At 37.1% G+C, this 9,872-nt stretch overlaps 1 long non-coding RNA gene across 1 annotated transcript in view; it reads left to right on the top strand.

Annotated features, from left to right (window-relative positions):
• The window catches only part of LOC102006725, a 48,617-nt gene extending 43,498 nt beyond the window's left edge, over window positions 1-5,119 (top strand). Inside the window, exon 5 of the long non-coding RNA XR_001235824.1 lies at window positions 4,066-5,119. This is a non-coding gene — a long non-coding RNA (uncharacterized LOC102006725). The remainder of the gene's footprint in view (window positions 1-4,065) is intronic.
• Window positions 5,120-9,872: the final 4,753 nt, after the last annotated feature.

Below are 9,872 nucleotides of genomic sequence, written 5' to 3'. Positions count from 1 at the left end.
AGGCCAGCCTGGGCTACATAGTAATTTGAAGGCCAGCCTGGACTATAGAGCAAGACCTTGTCTCAAAAAAAAAAATGATAAAAAGAGGTTGGGAATATAGCTTGATATGGTACTGGGTTCAGTGCCCTGTATCATAAAACAAATTAACCTTTTAGAAAAGGATACAAAAGATGATACAGGTCTATTTTTTTTTTTTTTTTTTTTGGTTCCTGCCATAATGACACTGTCTTATCTATTCAGTTCTGCCACAGAAAACCCACCCTACAGTTCCTGAGCCCAAGCACCCTTACACAATTGGATGAAAGGCCATCAAACATCATATTCTGGCCAGGGAGGCCAGATTGCTCCCTGGCACACTATGTGTATCCCAACACCAAGTCTTCCAGTCCATAACCACAGTGACGGTTCTGCATTTAATTATTCTTCTTTAATTTCCCTTGGTAATATTTTGTAGTTTTGAGTACATGGATCTTGTTTCTATTTTTATTAACTATATCCCAGCACTGGAGATGTGACTTTGTGGGTGAGGACTTACCTAGCATGTATGAGATCCTAGGTTCCCAGAACTGAAAAAACAAACGAATCCAAGTGTTTCAGGCTTTTGATCCTACCATAAATGGTATTTTAATTTTTTAAAAATTTTACTTGTTTGTTGTTAGTATATGGAAATATAATTGACTTTCATATATTTATATTTGTCCTAAAACATGCTAATTTAATTAGTTCTACTCAGGTAAGGGAAGATTCCTTAAGATTTTATATATGCACAATCTATTTGTCTGTGATAAAGACAGTCTTACTTTCTTTCAACTTCTACGTTGTTTATTTTTCTCTTGCCTCCAGTACTACGCTGAGGAGAAAAGATAAGGGTAGGTGCCTTTGCCTTGTTTTTGATCTTAGGAGGAATGGGTTCAGTATTTTAACCATTAAATGAGATGTTAGCTGTTTGATTATTACAGAACCTTGTATTATATCAAGATTTCTTGCTTTTTCTGATTTGTCTGTTGTTGCTACATAACATATCACCACAGATACAGCATAATAAAGCAACACACGTTTATTATCTGACTTTTCTATGGGTTACAAGTCTATGCGTCGCTTTCTGCTCCAATCTCATTAGACAGAATTCAAGGGCCAGACAGGCTGTATTCTCAGGTTTCAGCTTTCTTCCAAGCTCATGCTGGCTGATGTCAGAATTCAGTTACTTGTGATTGTGTGACTGAAGTCCTTGTTTTCTTTCTGGCTGTCCATGGGGGGTATTTTCTCCTAAAGCCCACCATCAGGCCCTCTGTGACTGTCTCACAATATGGTAGCTTCCTTCCTCAAAGTCGAAGACAGTATCCAGACAGCTGCAACAAGGTTTTGTATAATGTAACACAAACAGGGGAGTGAAAATCCCATCTTCTTACAAATCCTGCTCACACCCAAGGGAGAGGATTAAATAACATTTTTATACTGGGGGCGGGAATTCCAGGATCACACACATATATTCCTTACATATTAACACAAAAATACAAGTACATCTTTCTCTGCATATGCCTTTCATCTTTTTTCTCTTGTTTAACCTTTTACTCTTCCATTTACCAATATTAATGGCATATTTTAATTCATATCTATTGCATGTAAAACAATTAATAGACTTATTCATCTTTTTCTTTTTTGAACAAACCAATTTTAAATTTCATTGATTTTTTTCTATACTGTTTGCCCTAATTTTATTTCAGAGATTTCCTCTGTTATTTTTTTCTATTTTTGGCTTAATTTACTCTCCTTATAGCTTCTTGAGGCAGAAACTTGTATTTAAAATGAAAGACCTTTCTTTCTGTATAAGTATTTAAAGCTATAACTTTCTTCTTTTTTTTTTTTTTTTTTTTTGAGACAAGCTCTCACTATGTAGCCCAGGCTGGCCTCAAACTCACAAAAATCATTTTGCCTTGGCCTCCCAAGTGCTAGGATTGCAGACATGTGCCACCACTCTGGGCTATAACTTTCTAGTCATTACAAATCCCACAAATCTTGATATGTTGTTGCATTTTCGTTATCATTTTGTTTAGAATATTTATGACTTTCTCTTTCTTTTTTATGTTATCTTCATTTAGGATATTTGTTTGTATCGTTGTTAGTTTTTGTTTTGTTTTTGATACTGTGAATTGAACCAAGGAACTAGCGCACGCTAAGCACATGATCTACTATGGAGCTACAACCTCAGCACTAGCATGTATTTTTTTGTTTCCAAATTCTTGAGATTTTAATTAGTAGCTATCTTCTAATTTAATTTAATTTTGATGGAAAAATACCCTACATGATTTTAATCCTTTTAAATTTAGTGAAATGAATTTTAGAGCCCTGTGTATGTGTGTCCAAGACAATTTCCCCTCAGTCCATGCAGCCCAGGCCAAAAGTTTGGACTCCCATGTCCTGGTACAGTGGTTTCTGAGCTGATAGTTTCCTGGTAGCTTTCCTTAGTCTCACTGGTGTAACCCTCCACATGCACAGATTCTTTCTTAGCTACAGATGTACAAGGACACTCTGCAGATTTCTGGAGCTCTCACCCCTTTCTCTCATTCCCTGAACCACAAATTCCAGCCACCTCAGCCTCTGGAAACTCTTGTCTTTTTCAGCCTGGGGAGAGCACTGTGTTCTCCTGGGTCTTGACTCTGTCACCAGCCCAGGAAGGTGCCTCTGTGCAGAGAACCTCCCTGACCAGAGGCTTTGCCTGTGTCTCTCTTCTCACAGGAAGTGGAGTCAGGTGACGCCTCTAGTCTAGCAGCTGAAGACATCATTTTAAATATTTTGCCCAGGTTTGTAGAGCTAAATGTTACTCCGAAGGAGTTAATATGTTATCATGGCACAGACCTTGTCCCAAGACTATAAAATTTTAAAAACAGAAATAATTTTTTCTGAGAGGTATCGCACAACCTTACAAAAGTATTGAAAAGTAATATTTGTCTTAGTAAAGGGGTACTGAGGTAAATAAAAAATAAAGGTGAGAAATCTCCTACATACTTACCTGTGACTGCCTTTATGCAGGTCAGTGAACAATAAAACTGCAAGATCCAAGTACTGATGAGGGAGATTCAGCAAGAGAGTTCATTTCCTGTCCCTCTAATTGTTATCTCTAGCTTCATTCTCCAAAGATGTCATTCATTTACAAAACACCATTTTTATCTAAAAGTAAATTATTTCCAGAAAGGGCTTATATTTGATTTAAAATAGATATTTGGAAAATACTTCAGTACACAAAATATGTGTTTAAAAATTCTCTAAGTGCAAATTGTATTTACCTACTGTATATCATGTCTTCAGAACAAAGGTAAAGTCTCTCCAGTTTTCCTATACCAGTTAAAAAATAATAGCAACAGTAACAACAATAACTGCTAATACTTACATAGACTTCACTATTACAGATTATTATTAGATTACAAGGTAATCTAAATGCTTTCCATATGTCTTTAGTAAACCAACAGGGTAGACACTATATTGTACAAGAACAAACAGAGCTACAAAGAGATTAAGTAATTTTCCCAAGGTGACATAGCTAGAATGATTCAAATGTATTCTAAATAAATTCTGCAGAAAGCGCTTTTGTCCTAGCCAAAAAGAAGACATCATTAGATGATGTAATCATTAAATTTTAATCCCTTTTGATTGCTGGCTCAAGTCCCAAGCTCATATGTAAATAACATCTTGCTAGATTAAGTCAACCTCCTGCATTCATTGAATAAGACTTATATCATCATATATTTATCTTATAACTCAGACCAGATTTGAGAACAGAAACACCATTACAGCACGGTTACTCAGATTGAAATAACTGTTGTTTTTCCTATCATTGTTTTATTCAAGATATTGTTCCTAGCTACTATAACGAAAAACATTCTGGGTTGGTTCACTAAAAGAAATGTATTTTACTGAAGCCTCACAGGTTGAGAGACTTGAAAAATACATGTACATTTTGAGCTCTGGGTGGAAGGCAAAACCTTCCTAAGGTGCATGAAATCTTAATGATTGGATCTTACATGTGTCAAAAGCCCTCAGAGGTTAACTGCTCATCTTATTCGACAGAAAATCCAGTGATGAAAGAGGAAAATAGCAACTCCCAGGGGGAAAAAGAAGGCACCGCTGGCAAGGAAGGAATGGTAGTTGGAGAAAAGGCCCTCCGTGCATTCATGCCTTCATTACTGCATGCTAGGTTTCATTCGCAATCAACCCAGAAGAACTGCTCCACTGCGGTGGGTGAAGTCTCCCAAGATGGGTTATGGTGAACTGGAAAGATGCATGGATTCTTCCAGCAAGAGCAGGGGCGATGTAGACCTGATTTGTCAGGAGCACCTAAGATATCTCTCGAGGGGCCCGAGACCGGGGCTTCTGTGGGGAGGTTAGTGCTATAGTCATTCCTAGGAATCTGAGGATTGGCTTCAGAATCCTCAAGAATACCCAAATCCATGGTTGCTTAAGTCTCTTATATAACATGACATGTCTTCACGTACAACTTATATCCTCCTGTGCGCTTTAAACTGTCTCAAGATTACTTACAATACTTAATGCACGTGAATACTATGTAAAGAGTTTATACTATATGGTTTAGAAAGTGGTGACTAAAGATAAGGGCTGGGGTTATAGCTCAATGGTGCAGTGCTTGCCTACCGTAGCTTGTGCAAAATCCTGGGTTCGATCCCTAGCACAAAAGGAAGAAAGATGAAAGAAGGAAGGAAGGAAGGAAGGAAGGAAGGAAGGAAGGAAGGAAGGAAGGAAGGAAGGAAGGGAAAAGAAGACAAAAACCTACATGTGCAGTACAGACACAATTTGTTTAATGTTCTAGTCACAATTGGTCGACTCTTTGAGTGGGGGTAACCATAGATACACAGGATCAACTGTATTCCATCAGAGATTCCCTTTCAATTGGGCCCCTTGCTGTCATGGCTGGGCCCATATATTGACTACATCTGAAATGCAATGCTCTATTGCCTGACCAACACACCCCGGCATGAGGATATAAACATATCTTCTCTGAGTCGGATAATAACTGTTGAACTTGGCCCCTTCAAGCCTCTGAGCATTGAAAAAAAGTGATAATCCTTCCTCAACATTTTGATTAAAAATAAAAGCAATACTAAGTCAGAACATATAACTTTTGGCTTTTTTTGGAGACAGGGTCTCACTATGTAGTTCAGGCTGCCACGTAAAGCTTGAGAACATATAAATTTTACATTAAAGAAAAAAGAAGATGATTTCTTTCTGGGTTTTCAGATTTCAATATTCTGATAAATTCATTGAAGCTGAACTAGCTTGTCTCTCTACCAAAACCCTGCCACATTTTTTGATGTTCCACGCATGCATTTAGTTTGCCATGCAGTAATCTCAGCACTTGGGAGGCTGAGGCACGAGGATCACCACAAGTTTGAGGTCAGCCTGGGTTACAAAGTGAATTTAAAATCAACTTGGACTACATAGCGAGACCTTCTCTCAAACCAAATATGTATATGTAGTTTAGATATATTTAGACTAAATATATATAGTTTAGGTTTTAAAAATAAAAGCTTATTACAGTAAAAGTCATATTGCCATTAATCCGCCTTGCTTCAAATACATTTATCCCAGTGTCCCTGACACTTTCTGAAGCAGATCTAGAAGTCCTCTTTTGTGAATGCATTTTCATGGCTGACACGATGTCCTGAATGGATTCAAAGCACTTGCAATAATTTCTGCCAAATAAAAACAGTACAATGTGTCCTAATTCACTTTATTTACCAGATCTGGCACCATGCGACTTTCGGCTCTTCCCCAAAGTCAAAAAGATCATGAAAAGTGAACATTTTGAATCAGTTTATGACAAATAGGTAGCCTTACTAGTGTAACTAAAGGCACTCAAGAAAAAGGATTTCCAGAACTGCTGCAGAAAGCGGCAAGCATGCTGAGATAAGAGTGTTTGCAACAAGAGGTAGTATTTGGAGGGGGGTTGTTAGGGGCAATGTATCTCTTATCACAGTAAATTTTTAAAAATTTAAACATTCACCATCTTTTTAGATCACACCTTGTACTATTGTAAAATTATAGACAAAAGCTCAAGATTTAAAATTTTTTCTATAACTCTTTTTTCTTTCATCATCATAAATGTCCTGAAATTGAAACAGGGATTTAGAAGTCAGAGCAACAGACTCAGAAAACAGGGTGAGATCATGTGAGGCTTACCACACCCAATCTCAAAACATATTTTGATAAATATTTCTCCTGGGAAGCAAGGGAACTCTTATCCATAAAAGATAAACTACAGAGAATTGGAACCCGTTACATTAAAATATTAGGAATTCATTTTGCATACTAATATAATTTACATATTAATACAAATCCAATGCACTTGTAAATATGTGACATTATTAATCCATGTGCAGGCATGAACCTAATTTTACAATTATAAAGGGATTAGAGTTCTAAGAAAAGCAAATGAATTGAAATAATTCAAGTATTTCAGATCATAATCATTGAAAAAGTTATTTTGTCACTTCTTGGCCTTTTGGCTAAGATCAAGTGAAAAAGTTATTTCATGACAATAATGGAAATATTTTATTCTATCATTTATTTTTTCTTTGTCTTTTTGAGACAGGGTCTCACTGTGCAGTTCAGGCTGTCCTTGAGCTCACTTTGTTACCCACACTGTCTTGAACTTGCAACGATCTTCCTGCCTCAGCCCCCCGAGTGCTGGGATTACAAGCATGCACCACCATGCCCAACTGGAAATATTTTAAATTAACATATTATTTTCCAAAATTTAAGTCAAGAAAAAAATCTTCATTGTAATTCTGAAAGTGGGTTAGCTTATTTGAAAATGAAGTCATTTTTGCCATGAATTTTAACATATATATAAAATCTATCATGTATAGAATCATGTACAAAAACCATATGCAATGCAGACCAAACCTGCCTGAATAAATTGAAAAGTTTCATTAAGAACTTGGTAATAAAACAGTTAATATTTATAATTATGCTATTTATGTTGAGATGTTATGGGTTTTAAATTCTCATAAAATTATGACTTAGGGGAAATTAAGGATATCTTTAAATTTTTTCTATAGTCACAAAATGTTCTAAAATTAACTTCACTGTTTTAATCCCTGAATTAAAGTTTCTTGGAAAGTGGACGGGCCCCTTATCAAGTGAATTGTTTTCAAATGTAGACTATTTATGCAAAGGTACAGGGTGAATTATTAGACCATGGTTGCATATCACTTCATGCAGTAAGTCTCAACTGCTCAGCTATATATTCAGGGTACGAGTAACACCAAGCTTATTTTGTTTTTCTCAAGTTCAAAGTTAAAACGCACTTAAACTTCTAGGTGCCAGATTTGGAGGAAATTCTATAGAACCCTCTTAGGGGTGCCTCAATCCCTCTGTTCTTCTCATTCTAACAAAGAAGTCCATTCAATTTCATTTCCGCATGGAAAAGGTCTTTGTGTCTCAAGATCTGCTGTTGCCTTGTGGCCACCATCCCTTGCTGCCACATACTTCATGACTGTCCACTTGACTCTCCAGAGCCACTGGGAACTCACCCTGAGCCAAGTTTGGCCACAGGGCACCATGGGCTTTCACAGGAGGCCGTACCTGTGTGAGGCTTTGCTTGACTCAGGGTGCCCTCCCTGGGTTTCCTGGACATCGCCTAAGTGCCCCCGAGACTGAGTTCTTCTACCAAGCGGTGCTGTGCTTGGGCCGATCAGGAGCTAGTCTGCCTCGGGGGAGGCATCCGCCGCCTCTCTTTCCATCTCAAACATTCAGAGGGGTTGGGGAGGGAACTGGCCAGTTTCATTTCTTTCCTGACTCTCAAAACACAGAAGGCTCACTCCACACCCTTCATCAGAAGACAGAGCTGGCTCTTGAGAAGGAGCCAGATTATTGGTAATGGGAAACACCGTGTCTGCTTCCCTGATCTGTCATCCTGCCCGGGATAATCCAGTGAAATCTCTGGCATCTGTCTTAAAGAAACAAAAGAGTCATCGCTGGCACTACCAACAGCAACATGGTGAAACTCCAGCAGGTCACCTTCGCATCATCAGAATCTTCAGGTTTGTGTTTTGTTTGTTTGCAGTGCCAGGGATGGGACCTAGGGCTGTATCCATTACTTCTGTGTTTTTAAAGACATTTACTGCTCCAAATTAAATATCGATATGTCCTCTTGAATACTGAATATATGTAGAAATTATAGATGGGTTTTATTTACTCTTTCAGGTTCTTACGCTAGGGAGATAATATGAGGTGGGTCTGATTTATTTCACTTATGAATATGGTCTCTAGTTGCATCCATTTACCTATAAAAGCCTCCAGTTTATCTTTTTTATAGCTGAGTAATACTCCATTGTATAAAAATACCACATCTTTTTTATTCATTCCTCAGTTGATGGGCATTTGGGTTGTTTCCAAGATTTAGTTATGACAAATTTGCATGCTTATATCTGGTAATCTGAACAACTAATTTGAGGACAACAATATGCAATATAACAACCATTGGTGAATTCCTACCATTTTATCTAATGAAACTCTATATAATTTCTAACGGGTTTTTTGTTTTTATTTTTTTATTCTCTTTAATGGTTTGATCAGTCTTGCATTCTTACCTGTGGTAATCTGAACAACTTTGTGGAAGATAACAATATGTAATATAACAACCACTGTTAATTCCTATCATTTTGTTCTGAAACCCTGTATCATTTTCATTGTTTTTGCTTTGTTTTGTTTCTGTCTATGTTCTTGGTAGTTTGCCATTGTTCTTTTTTATTATATCTTTAAAATAGATGGGACCTATAGTACTGTATTTCTCAAGTGAGACCAGCAGGCCTATGGTGACAATGGCAGTGTCCTATATCGGCACCGTTTAATGTGACAGTCACCCGCCACCTATAGCCATGCAGACTGTGAAATGCGGCATGTGCAGCTGAGAAACTGAAATGTTAATTTCACTTGATTCTAAATCACTTAAATTGCACAAGTGACTAATAGTTACTGCAGCAGATGAATATTTGTACACTTTCCATGAAAGAAGTTAATCAAATTTATTTCTAGAGTGGATCTTTTTTCCTAAATCCCGAGTTTAAATGTGAATTTAATAGACTACTCTTTTTTAAAAAAAGCAAAACGAAACAAACATTCCATCTACTATTTTTTTAAAAACCCTGAAAATATGTTTTTGTTCTTTTATCAAAACAAAAATTTTTTACAGACTTGAAAAGCAGATATTTTTGCTGGATGAGCCATACCCATCAGCTTTTCTCTCTCCCACAGCAGGGTTTTGCTAAGTTAAACATTTGCAGTAGTAGTATAAATAATTTCTCTCCAAAATTAACACACCCTGACTGCTGAAAGCAGAGAGGCCGTCTCCACCACCCCAGCCCTCTGCAGCCTGTCTTTCTGTCAACATGGCCTGGCCCAGAGAGTTGGCCATGAATTGATTCATTTATGAAATGTATGTCCTTCTTCTTAAAAATAAAACCTTACTGTGCAGAAAAAAAATGAAAAGTAAAAATAAACGTGAACTCATGTTATTTCTTTACATGACATCTTTGAAAACTTGCCCTCAGCTGAAACAGGATTGAGTCTGGTTAATAGACTCACCCAGTGTAGTTGGGTTTATATGCACCCAAAAAAGCTAAATACATATGAAGCATAATTGTCTTTAGCAGGAGGTATTTTAAATTACCACAGGCCATAGTTCTGCCCACAGTTATTTTTAGAAGCAAGTTCATATTGGACAATTGTATCCTCTGTGACAAGGGCTAAAATTAGATGGGAAAGATCATTTATCTTCTCTGACACTCACAGGGCCCCTGTTCTCTGAAATTATTTTCTAAATATTTGACCATTCAGACATAATTCCAGTGTTCAAA

Source organism: Chinchilla lanigera, unplaced genomic scaffold (genome assembly GCF_000276665.1).
Source record: "Chinchilla lanigera isolate Chin_1 unplaced genomic scaffold, ChiLan1.0 scaffold00048, whole genome shotgun sequence".
In the NCBI taxonomy this organism is placed as follows: Eukaryota; Metazoa; Chordata; class Mammalia; order Rodentia; family Chinchillidae; genus Chinchilla; species Chinchilla lanigera.
Note: the sequence above shows the minus strand (reverse complement) of the source record. Positions and strands in the feature narration are given on the sequence as shown.